This window comes from Mytilus trossulus, chromosome 8 (genome assembly GCF_036588685.1).
Source record: "Mytilus trossulus isolate FHL-02 chromosome 8, PNRI_Mtr1.1.1.hap1, whole genome shotgun sequence".
In the NCBI taxonomy this organism is placed as follows: domain Eukaryota; kingdom Metazoa; phylum Mollusca; class Bivalvia; order Mytilida; family Mytilidae; genus Mytilus; species Mytilus trossulus.
Genome location: NC_086380.1, coordinates 55,140,513 through 55,154,182, shown reverse-complemented (window position 1 = coordinate 55,154,182; position 13,670 = coordinate 55,140,513). Strand labels below are relative to the sequence as shown.

Sequence of the window (13,670 nt, the reverse complement as noted above, 5' to 3'; positions counted from 1 at the left end):
CTGAAATCAAACACTATAAAAATTTAACTGGGAAATAAATTTAAATCTAAACTTAAGGTTAACAAATCGTTCTTTTAGGGGAATGGAGAGAAAAAGCCAAACAATTAATTGTTTTATAGATACAACTAGAATTTGTTTACACAAATGGCTGGGGAAGAAGGAAACCTACTGTATCTAATTAGTTTGTTTTTTTTAATTTGAATTGTATTACCATATCGTGAAACGGGAGAATTTTGGTAGTTATTGTTTGAATTATTGGGAAAAAAAAACACTTTTATGTCACTTTAATTCCCTATTTATCTGTATTTTATTTTTTTGTATTGCTCTGAATATGTTTATTGACTGTAGAAATTAAGAACATCTATCCATCACATTTGTTAGCGATCTAAAATACGGGTAGTTTGAACATTGGTTGCAAATTTGGTGGGTTTCGTGTTGCAGATTTTTACATTTCTATGTTGTGCAATGTGTACTACTGTTTGTTTTTCTATTGTTTTTCCTTTTTAGTCATAGCGTTGTCAGTTTTATTTTTCTATTGATGAGTTTGACTGTCCCTTTTGTATCTTTCGTCTCTCTTTTGCAGAGGCCTGTCTACTGATAAAATAAAAATGAAGAGATATATGAAGTAAATGTAGAGAAAACTATGATATGGTTTTCTTGGTAGTTTCTCATTGTAAAAAATAACTTGAAAAGTATTGGCAGGCAGATTGGGGGCATACCAATAATATTTTGGTCGCATACATCGAGCAGTATGGGTGTGGCGATCTTGTTTTGAAGCAATTTTTTTTGACATTTTTAGACAGAAAGTGGATCAATACGGGAAGTATGCAAGTCTAGATATAACATTTATAATCATAGAATGACAATAGCAGTATATGGACACAACACGGCAACAGTAGTATACCGCTGTTCAAAATTTCATAAATCGATACAGAAAAAAACCAATCTGGGTTACAAACTAAAACTGAGGTAAAATTAAGAGAACTACGACACAACAGACACAAACCATTTTTTAATGAAATACTCAAAATATAAGTTGTGTAGTTTCTATAATAGCAGACAATTCTTCTAATAAAAGTTCATTTTAAATCAATTTAGAACTTTGTTTACTTTTTATTCAATAATGATAAAGGAATACACAAATGTGAAAATTTTGACTGAAGTTTTCTATTTGTATTATAACATGAATACCAATAACTTTAAAATGACACTAATTGTTTAAGATTTTTTTCAGTTTATGTATGAAGATGACTTGGAGGCAATGGTGTTTTATCTAGCCTAACTGAAATTTATAACAGAAAGTAATCAGAGAAAAAGAGTTACCACCTGAGATCACCGCTGGTTTTTGGTTGGGTTCGTGTTGTTTATTCTTTAGTTTTCAATGTTGTGTCATGTAAACTATTGTCGTTTTCATGTATAGCCATGGCGTTGTCAGTTTATTTTCGATTTATGAGTTTGACTGTCCATCTGGTATCCTTCGTCCCTCATTTGTTTCTTTGAAGATCAACACATACAAGGAAATTTTCAAACAATTTGTGACCATATATGGTGATAGTTTTAGATCCTTGTCACATGCAACTTTTGAAATGCAGCAATTGTGACAACACAAGACAGGATTACATTGCTGTCAAAACTATCTAAAGAACATTAAAGACAAAAAATAAATAAATGTATAACATCAGAGGAAATGTCTTTGCACTTATTACTTGAAGGATCAACACACAAATGAAATGTTCATATCATTATGCATCATGTGCAGTAGTTGAGATTTGTTTGTATATTTACATAAAACATTAAAACATTGAACTGAGTGAGATATAATACAAACATCATATGTGGTACATGCGTGTACTTCCTGGTTTATATTTATATATATTATAATTCACCACATTTTACATGAATATAGGAATATTTTTTGCATGCAACATAAATAATTTAAAAGACAAGTTTAGGAATAAAAAAATACAACATTATTATATGAAAACCAGCAGGGTGATATTTGTCTATATTTATTATGGACCATGGAAACCAGCAAGAAAGTATTGTTTGCATTGTGATAAGGATTATCAGTTATATGCAATGTTTTTGGTTTTAATTGTAGAAACCTAATTGAAATGGATGAAAAAATTTCATTTGTTTCATTGAAATTTTGAAATAGACATGTTTGTATTTGATAGGCAAATAATACACATTATGAAACCAAGGCTTTCTCATGTATACATCTTTATTGAATAAACAAATAGTTAAAAAAAAAACGAAATTTCTTTTTTTGTAATGACTTTTTCTATGAGTATTTACTGTTTTATACTAAAGACTATAACTAATAAAGGATAACATTGAGTATGGAAATGGGTAATGTGTCAAAGAGACAACAACCCGACCAAAGAAAGAAAAAAAAAACAGCAGAAGGTCACCAACAGGTCTTGTATGTTTAACAAATGAACAAGCTCTAGAAATTCGTTTTAACAGCTGGTAAAGTTTAAAAAAGACCCATTCACACCTGTAATGTGACAGTTTCTGATCCTGACAATTCAGTGAACTAAATAAAATGTTTAAAAATAAAAACATTGAAAAAACTTTAACTGGACTGAGCAGATTAATAATTCTTATGAAACATGAGTTTGAAAGAAGTTGTTTCATACTTTTAATTTCAAGCACTAGTGTTTTTTGCCTATCAGGAATTTTAGAAATACTGGTTCGTCGTCTATGATCATCTCGTTATTTTACTATCCCAAACCGTGGTAATGTTCAAGTCGTTAAAACCCAATGATAATCAAATTCAAATTAGTAAACAAGAAAATTGTATTAGCTATCGGCTCATATAAGTATGGACTCGTCAAAGATACCCTAAATTTTGAATATACGCATATGTGCAGTTAGAAGTGAACATTGGCTTACGATAGCTCTTACAACGTATTACGTAATAGTGCCCCCTCCTTTCCTCTTCAAAGACTATACACGGTGGTTCTTTAAAGATTTATAAACATCTCAAGTATAACAATGAAAATAATAACATTATTTAATGTCCTTAATATGTCTACTTCTAGTACAAAACTATCAAAATGTCGATTATTTCTCTCCCATCATTTTTATATCGAAAAAGGGAATAAACGATCTACATCAATGCAGTGTTAAATGTCGCGGCTTAAGTATTTGAATACCATTTATCCATATGATAATTCACATTGGCACACCCCGTTAACATTTATTGAACTCTGAAAAACTTTGCATACTTATTCTTGTGAAGCTCATGAATATCAAGATTGCTGTTTTTATTTTTTAAAAGAAATATAACATTTTAAAAAATGACAAGATAGTTGACTTTTGCTATGGCCAAAGTTTGATGTCACTTCTGTTATTTTTTATTATAAAAAAGGCAAATTAAAGAAGCAGAATACATAACATCTTTTTCGACTAAACAAAACTTTATTTTCATTTATTTGTTTAGTTCTTTGGGGTGCGCCAGGCTCTTGCAATTGAACGTTCACATGTCATTTTAGAATGATGACCGTCACCATGGTAAGTAGGTGGGGGTCTTGAGACACAAGAAATTAAAACTTTGGATACTATGCGGGATGATAAAAATAAATTCTGGATATAAACACAGAAGTTGTATACATAAACCGACATTGTTTGTTCATTTACTTTAAAATATCTTGAAACCATTTGTTTTTCAATAGTGAATATTTTGTAAGGTATTTATATTTCGCGATGGTGTATTGCTATTGCTTTGTTTGGATTTGTTTGCTTTTTGGCCTTAAATGTTTGTCCTGAATATTTTTTTTTAACTATATATTTGCATTGAGGTATCGCAGATCAAATTTATTCGTTCATAATGGGTTAATTTATGTTTCTTGATTGAGTTAAGCCTTCCAATTAATATTTTATCGTGTGTTTTTCTATGTGGTGATGTTATACTATTGATTCGGAAAAAGCGACAAGGTATGGTACCATTATAATAACGTGCAATCCCGCTGTAAATGTTTGCACTTGTCCGAAGTCAGGAATCTGATTAACAGTAGTTTTTCGTTTGTTTATGTTATTCATACGTGCTTCTCGTCTCTTTTTTTTTATATATATATTAGACCATTGGTTTTCCCGTTTGAAAGGGTTTACACTAGTGATTTTGGGGCCCTTAATAGCTGTTTGTTCTTTGTTATCGACGGTTTCGTGTTGAATGCGTACATTGACCTATAATTGTTTAGTTTTATAAATTGTTATTTGGATGGAGAGAGACATTCCTGGATCTACCATATGTCGATACCTGTATTCGACATTGCACAAGGTCCTGTTTGCATATGATTGTTTTGCCTTCTTTATAATCAATTCATTGGCTTTTTTATATGTACTGATTAATTAGTAAGTCTCAGATGCAGGATTCTGTTATAAGTTGAAAGTGGCTTTGAACTAGCTCTCAAGTACTGTGCGTACTGTCAAAAGTTTGCCAAATAAACTAAAGTTCAATTTCCTGATGGGATATAAAAGTAGGGACTCTGTAGGAACGTCACGTTGAAAAACCTATATCTGCCGCAATGCATTTTTCGCATTTGCAACGTTTTTGTAACTGCAAAATAAACAACTTTTCCCTCACTGTAAAAAATAAATAAAAATAGCTTGAGAAACTACAGTATCTGCGCTTTTTAATTCAGTAATAATATTTTTTTTTTTTTTTTTTTTTTTATTTTTTTTTTTTTTTTTTTAAATTTCCTTTTTTTTATCTTTATTATAATTTCACTTCTATATACATATCACAGATTACAATTACACATATATCAAACATTTATGTCAATTATTGTCATTTTCCCTGAAAAGAAAAAAACAACAACAACAAATCGCTCATTTACTCTAAGTCAACAGCTCGCTCATTTACTCAATTCAACAAATCGCTCATTTACTCAACTCAACAAATCGCTCATTTACTCTAAGTCATCAAATTCTCATATACCAAACTGATTATATTAATGTCACTTTTTTAATCAATCTATCCTATGATAAACTAATTGTATGAATATACTTCCTTTTTTTTAAATTTTCTTTTTTATATATAAAACAATAAAATAGCCTTTGAACTATTACAAGAAAAAAATACACAAAATGTTAGCATACGCAAATGTTATATTTAACTAATATTTTTAAGTCCTAACAAAAATAGGTTGGTTTCCAAACCTAAGTTTTGATACATAATAAACAATATAATTAAAGAGTTAATTCACGCATGAAACGGATCTTGGTTTTTCCCCAAATAACTGTTCATTCCAAAAAACACCACGGACAAAGTTTGTGAACTTCCGCGTATCTTTCTAATTTCGGAACATGAAAAACATAACTACTTATTTCTTCATCGTCCGTTTTTCTCAAATCTTTATATCTATTAATATAATACATTGTGTCTTCATAACCTGATTTGTTCGTATCAAGATTCACATGATATATTTTCTTCTTTGTTGTATTACAAATAACTAATGTATCTCTCTTTTTAATTTTTCCTAACACGATATCACCTTCTGGTCGTCTATTAAACACTATTTTCTGATAGTGGCTGTCATTACATGGACTGTTCCCGGTTATTATCGATTTGGATGCGACTGTTTTTATTTCGTCATCTATTTCTACATGTTCACATTCCTTTATATTTGTGTGTACACTTTGTTTTTGAACTTCCACACTCGTTCCATATATCGAACAACGACACACTCTTTTTTCTGGTGGCGATTCATGATTGTTTTTATTGATTGACTTATTAATAGACACTCGTACCGGGTGAGTAATTTTCGTAACCGGTCTAATGTTTACTTTTTCGGGGGTTACCAGCGGGATATCTACCTTGTCGATTTGTTGATTTTCATCACTTGATTCGCTCATATCTTCCTCTGAACTATCAGTATCTATATCACTAGTATCTATATCATCGTCGTTATGTAAATTTTCTTTCTTATCTTGCCACGTTTTTAACCGTTTAGTGTCCCTGGCTTTACTTGATTTCGACTTGTGTTTTACACCTTTGTTTGTATTCACATATTCACCTCTGGTCCAAATCAACGAAATTCTCATTTTATCACCTAAGTAATTCGAATTCCAATTAAAATGTTCATATTCGTCTACAATACTGTTAATAAGCGCAACTAATGGTTTTGGTAATTTCTCCATTACAATATCCCTCTTCGTACCTCAATATTTACACATGAAGAAGTAAAGTTCACTCAAATATCAAATTAAGGCATTATTTTTGCAAAAATGTCAGTAATAAAACTTACATTACTGTTATGAAAGCGTTTTTAACTATTCCGGCTGGTAATATCCAAATCCAATAGAAAAATATAACTTCAAAACAGGACAAGCAAAATATACGTCTATATCCGTTAAAGGTGTACTCGACTTTTTTTCAGTAATAATCTTATATTTCAACGTGTATATTAGCTTGCAGTAAATCTTTGAACTACGATAAGAGTTGCCGTAAACGTCAGTTTTCAGCTATCGAGACAGACAAATGCTAACCCTTTCCGTTCCTCGCGCTATTTATAGAAAGGTAAACAGACAACGAAAATTGACACACAAATGCAGAAATAAACCAGGAATCTGATTTTGTAAGTATCTCGAGTAAAATTGTAGAAGAAGGTAAGGAATTATAGATATTTACGACATTTTATTAATGTTTTTGCCAAAAATAAGTGTTATTTCTAAAAATAACGGGGGGATCCATACTTTTCCAAAATCCAGAATATTTTCTCCGTAAAATCATGTTGGATATGTGTTGATCTATTCTACATGAGCAAGGCGCGACCCTGGTAAAGATGGTATGTTTCGTCTAAAAAAAGGAGAAAAAAGATAGCCGTGAACGTTCACGACGTTACAAACCACATGAAATATTTTCTCATTGGAATTATAAAATCGGCGCTCCGTAGAAGTGCCTTCCTATTTTACAACTTTGATATCGGTGATTAACAATTATTTTCTATTTAATACTGTGTTTCAATTTCTTCACGAAGAAAAATATAGTATTATACTCTTCACACTGATAATCACTCACTCGCAATCACTCGAGGATAACTATTATCGACAGTGTAGAATTTCTGTTGGTTTGCAATTCAGACATATGGGTTAATTCCCTTTCCAGGTAAAACTATTGAGGCACTTTGCGGGATAATAAATAAAAATAGCTTTATTCAGAGTCGGCAGGACAATTAAAGCTATATAGTTCCATATATTTGTTAACTACCATAATATAATTCCCAATGAACTGCATTATATAATAGATGACAGAAGGCGTAATGTTTATATTATTTGCTAGGCAAATCAGAGAAAAGAATATAATTATGTAAATTGTCAAATAACAATTTAATATTAAGAAGTATTTTTTTTTTATTATTATTTTCTTGTTTGTAATTAATATGTACCGAAGGGCCCTTTAATTATTAATAGAATTATTTTTTTTATTTGATTTGTAGTTCAAAAATTGTAAAAATATTTATTATAAAAAGGAAGATGTGGTATGATTGCCAATGAGATAACTCTCCCAACTAAGTTAAGAGACACAGAAATTAAAAACTATAGGTCACTGTATAGCCTTCAATAATGAGCAAAGCATGTACCGCGGCATAGAAAGCTATAAAGGGCATTGAAAAGACAATGTAATTAAACGAGAAAACTAACGACCTAATTTGTGTACAAAATGAACAAATTCAAACATGTATGTCATAGACAAACGACAACTATACTGAATAACAGGCTCCTGACTTGGGACAGGTACGTACATACAGAATGTGGCGGTTTTTAATATTTTAGCTGGATCTTAAGTCCTTTTGCTTCCATTTGATATCGATAATTTATTGAAAAAACATATAATATGTCTCAATATATTTGAGTTAGATAAATTATTGATAAATAAATGTGACCAAATTTACAATGGCAATTGCTGGTAATCATTTGATACCTCTGTTGCATAGATTTATATTTGAAGTACAACAGTGACCATCAAAATTACAAACTTATTAATTAAAAGCAGCAACCTTTCCCGTAAATACATTTAATTTAAAGAACATTTGTAAAGGATCAAATCAAAGAAATTGCACATATGTAAATTAAAAATATGCATGACACAAACTTTATTTCTCCTCCCAATAAGTTTAAATTACCTTGATTTCAATCGTTCCATTAGTATTAAAACCCACTATAGAGAGTGAGGTGTCTTCTGACTGTGTTGGGTGTATAAATACGCAGAAACGACCAGTGGGGATGGAGACTTAATTTAATTATAATGCATTAGGTTGAAACTGATTTGCTTTCTGAATTAAAAAAAATCTTTGCAATGACTCATGCCAGCCATGTTGTTGTTCTCTAACAAGCAAACCTCAGGCCAATTGACAACATAACATCAGCATGTACTCAACCACACATGGTTGAAGCCAGGCATATAAGCAAAAAAAAAACATAATTCTACAAGGTACATGTAAATAGGATTTTTAAATGTCTGAAATATTTTTGGTATTTAAACCTTTTTATGAAAGTAGGTTAATTAAATACATTGTCATATTGACAAAGTTACATCATATCAGTTTGCAACTACAGAAAACTATACTGGACATTGTTTTTAAATTTTGTATTCATCAGATCTAAACAGTATTTCATATATTTGTTTTGAATCCTCCTGAATATAATGAAATATTTGCCACTTGACATTAATCAACCAATCTATATCTTTGATCATCCTGAATATAATGAAATATTTGTGACTGGACATTAGTTAACAAATCTATATCTTTGATCCTCCTGACTATAATGAAATACTTGCCACTGGGCATTCATCAACCGATCTCCTATTCTTTACAAGGAAGATTCTCCTTTCTTTGTTTTCATATTATAAAATGAAAAAGAGTTTATATAGGTATAGAACAAATGGTTTTTATTTCTACTATTTTATACTTTCAGGCTGTGAAACAACTGCTGAGCAATAAGATGGAACTAGCTGTTTGATGGTGTTTGATGAAGGATTTTTTTTATTCAGACTTAATTAAGAACATTTTGAAAAATTAGTCTGTCTTGTCTTTGTACTTGTTACATAAAGCCAACGTAAAAAAACCCAAAATAAAGCATTCTATTCTTGATCTTTTATTATGATTTAATCTTTTCTTGGCTAACATGGCATTCACGATCTATGGATAATATAAGAAGATGTTGTATGAGTGCCAATGAGACAACCTTCCATCCAAGTCACAATTTGCAAAAAAGAAAAACCATTATAGATCTTAGTACTGTCTTTAACACGGAGCTGAAGTAGACTGACACTGAACAGTAAGCTTCAATCGCTTTAATGAATGTGACCTACAGAATTGTACTATTCGCTGGATTTGTTATAGCATGAGCAACACGATGAGTGCCACACGTGGAGCAGGATATTCTTACTTTTCCGGAGCACCTGAGACCCCAAGTTTTTGATGGTGTTCGTGTTGCTTATTCTTTAGTTTTTTATGTTGTGTCATGTGTACGATTGTTTGTCTGTTTATCTTTGACTGTTCCTCTGGTATTTTTCGCCCTTCTTCTTTAAAAGGCCCTAAAATATGACTAATATAAAACCATTCAAAATTGCATTTATATTAAAATTTTTCCTTTTGCACTGCTATAAGACCTGCTCCATTATGATGGGTTGGGGTTCAGAGGGGTACAATTCCTAAATTCCGAGTTTACTTTTGTCCATCTCGATTTCCAGGGCCTTATTTGACAATATCTCATCTCAAAATCCCGATAAAATTACATGTTTTTATATTTTTTGGAAACTACATTGATTGATGAATGTGCACTGTTCAAAGCAACCAGTCTGAGTGTCTGTTGTAAAGATTCCCTGTATCTTAAATAAGTTTTCCAGTTTGAGCTAAAAAAAAAGGTAAAAAATGTTCGTCGGTTACTTGATAGTGCATTGTACACGTTATTACTCTTCGTAACTCTGCAACTTTTGTTGAACTAGTCTGCAGCCAGGATACAATGTCAATAGATATAGGATGATTTATATTTTTTTTTTATATAAAGTCTTTTTAGCTCTGTGTTATCGTTGATCACCGCAGTGACGGATCCAAGCGGAGGATTCTGGGGGTTGGAACCCCCCTCCTTTTTTGGACGATCAATGCATTTAAATTGGGACATATAGACCGTTGGTTTTCCCGTTTGAATGGTTTTACACTAGTAATTTTGGGGCCCTTTATAGCTTGTTGTTCGGTGTGAGCCAAAACTCCGTGTTGAAGGCCGTACTTTTAACCTATAATGGTTTAATTTTTAAATTGTTATTTGGATGGAGAGTTGTCTCATTGGCACTCACACCACATCTTCCTATATCTATATATATATAGTTGGAATCCTCACGCCCTCCCTTGTCCTAGTTTAGGAACCCATCTTTTTAAAATTACTGGATCCGCCCCTGCATGCATGGCGAACAGTAACTGACATTATTCTGTATATAACTTTGTGGAGTGCTTTGAAACAAGATTGTGTAACGCCAAAATCAAACACATTTTTGGGGATTAACGTCAGAAGCTTTGGGAGAGTTACTTTTATAACAATACGAATACCCGATGAATGAAAACCCTGATTTACTGGACGTATATACACATAAATCCAGAATTAATTACATTATATTATACTTCGTTTCCGAAATCGGAAGTTAAAAAAAGTGGTCCGACCCCCCCCCCCCCCCCCCCCCTTTTTTTCCCTCCCCCTTTTCTCTTTTATGTTCTCCAGTTTTAAATGCTTATTTGTTTTGTCATTTCCACCAAATCAGTTACAATCAACAACAAACTTTAAGTAATAAAATAAAAATTGTCCTGCTAAATATGTTCAGTTTTAGTCAAATCTATTTTTTCCAGTTTTACAATCTAAATACTATTATCTCTGTTTATTTCCTTTTTTAATCATTTGAAAAAGCTGATAACGACAACATAAGCTTTAGTAAACAGAAAAAATACTTTTAAAGACAATGTATCTAAGTTATCAACATGTTTACACTTTTTGTACATGTATATTCAGTTGGCATTAAGGATAATCGGGATGAAGAAACTTTGGCAGAAAAAAATTGTATTGTCATCAAATTCCGACACGTGCTAGGGGTCAAAGGTCAAATGATTTTCTGAAACTATGTACGTTAAATTTCTTCTGCCATATGGTACATTCAAATAATACATTGATATTAATTACGAAATACTCCTATAAAAATCCCACAGAGTCCCTAATAAAAGTACCTGGTCCCTTCCACTCTGTATAGTATTTCTATTTGTATCTATCTGCTGAGTTAATACAAAAAAATAGATTTAATACGATTGCAAATGAGACAACTCTATACAGGAGACCAAAATGACACATAAATTAACAATTATATGTCGCCAAACATCGTTCAGCATCAATGAGCAAAACTCATTGATCTTGTGTGGATAGTTGTCTTATTGGCAATGATACCATATCTTCTTTTTGATATCATACCACATATTAGATGACCTAAAATGGCAATGCAAAACATTTTTAACGAGAACAGCTACGACTCAATTTAAGTACAAAAAATGAGAAAAAATATATCCGCTAACATGTTTAACTCTGCCGTATTAAGTACTAGTACTATATATACATATATGTGTAACTGGATTGATGGTATTTGTTAATCAGTGACATATTTGTACTAAATACAATGATGTTAGGGGTATTATATGATGTCTTATTTAAGTTAATCAAGTAATAGGTTTTTTTTATTAAAAAAAAAATATTAAAGTAGAAATCATCACTTTATAACTTTTCCTGACACCATCACGAAAATCGGATATGCTCCGTAAGCGTTTCTACAATCACGTTCCCTTTTCAAGAATGTGACCTACTGAGTTAGACTATTTACAGGCTTTGTTTTAGCATGAGCAATGCGAAGGGTTAAACATGTCAAAATGAATCTGCTTAGCCTTTCACTTGAGATCACCTGCACTTTTTGGTTGGGTTCGTGTTACTGCAATACCCCTATAGGCGATTTTTCACATATTGTATCTGTTTATTGTGTTCATTCATTTTTGTCAATATTGGAGAGCGTCAGCGCTATCAAACCAAGTTTAATCCTCGATTTACTACATTTAAAAATGCCTGTACCAAGTCAGGTATCTGACGGTTGTTGTCCATTCGTTTGATATGTTTCATATTTCTATTTTGCCATTTGATTAAGGACTCCTCATTTTAAATTTTCCTTGGAGTTGATAATTTTTTCGATTTTTGTTTTTGCATTTTTTTTTAATTATCATACTCTTCGACGACATTACATTAATTGAAAAGCGGAGTTTTATGATTTTTAAGAAAGTGATATAAGGCCGGTATTATGTAAATTATGGTAATACTTTCCAGTTAAATGACGAATATTCGCTATCAATGAGATTTTTAAAATAATGATATTAATTGCCTCTGGATATTTATTCAATCCAAATTTAAAGAACAATACATAAATCTACATTATAGCAAGGCAAACTTTATAAATTATATTGCTCCATCTTCATGAATATTTCCGAATAATCTATAAAAGAGGGACCAAAGATACCAAAGGGACAGTCAAACTCGTAAATCTAAAACAAACTGACAACGCCATGGCTAAAAATGAAAAAGACAAACAGAAAAACAATAGTACATTTGACACAACATCGAAAACTAAAGAATAAACAACACGAACCCCACCCAAAACTAGGGGTCATCTCAGGTGCTCAGAAAGGGTAAGTATAATACATTGGATTTGCCTATAATAAATCCAATATTATATCTGTTTTTATATATCTTCATTTTGTAAATTATTTGGTCTTTCATTATCTCAATGTAATGGGTTGGTTTTTTTCCTCGTTATGAGGGTAATTAATTCTAGTATCTATATCTTTATGATTTTATGTTCTCAAAGTAACGATTAAAAACATCTGCAGCAACGTTTTTTAGGTTGAACCAAACAGATATATACCTTGCAATTGAGAGACCATCAATACCCGTTGTTTTATTAGGTTTTTATACATTCCTCTATTGTCAGGTTTCCGTCTCTTTTACGTTTACCTTATTACTTACAATGTTCTATATTTTTCTACCTAACTTCTATTTTAAACAGATCCCACACACATGACACAATTGCTTTGCTATTTCTATTTCCTTTTTTCTTTATCCTGTCTATCTAAGTATTTATTTATAGTTTTTATGATTTCTCGTTAAGAATACTGTTCTTAAATTTGAAATATTATTTTCTTTAGTTTCATTGACAATGATGAATTTTTAATATAATCATTAAGTAATGTGAATATTGAAATATAGCATTAGTTTCATCAGTGTTGAATATTCTTGGTCTCACATCTAGACTATTTAGAAAATAATCATGTTACTAGCTACCTTTTCATTTTTATTCCATGTATTTTGCATACAATTTTAGTATATTGTTCTCCAGATACCAGAAAGGTTTTCCTTTTCAAACAAAGAGTTTCGCTTTTTTTACTTATTTTTGTTGATCTTTTAATTCTTCTATCATTCATAATCAATTCAATTAATATCCCCATCTATGATAATTATAACAAGACATTTGAATCACACTGAAGGCTTAACTAAAGCTTTGTTAAATAATATATTCCTATATTCACATGTGTTAGGGCAAAAAGGTTCACAAAAGTGGATATATATTTGTCAATTTCTGTGTAAAT

The 13,670-nt window shown here is 31.1% G+C and overlaps 1 long non-coding RNA gene across 1 annotated transcript; it reads left to right on the top strand.

Annotated features, from left to right (window-relative positions):
* The first annotated feature begins 6,392 nt into the window (after window positions 1-6,392).
* Window positions 6,393-9,101, top strand: LOC134681986 (uncharacterized). Its single transcript, XR_010100743.1, has 2 exons — window positions 6,393-6,584; window positions 8,926-9,101. It is a non-coding gene; the product is annotated as an uncharacterized LOC134681986 (long non-coding RNA).
* The last annotated feature ends 4,569 nt before the right edge of the window (window positions 9,102-13,670 follow it).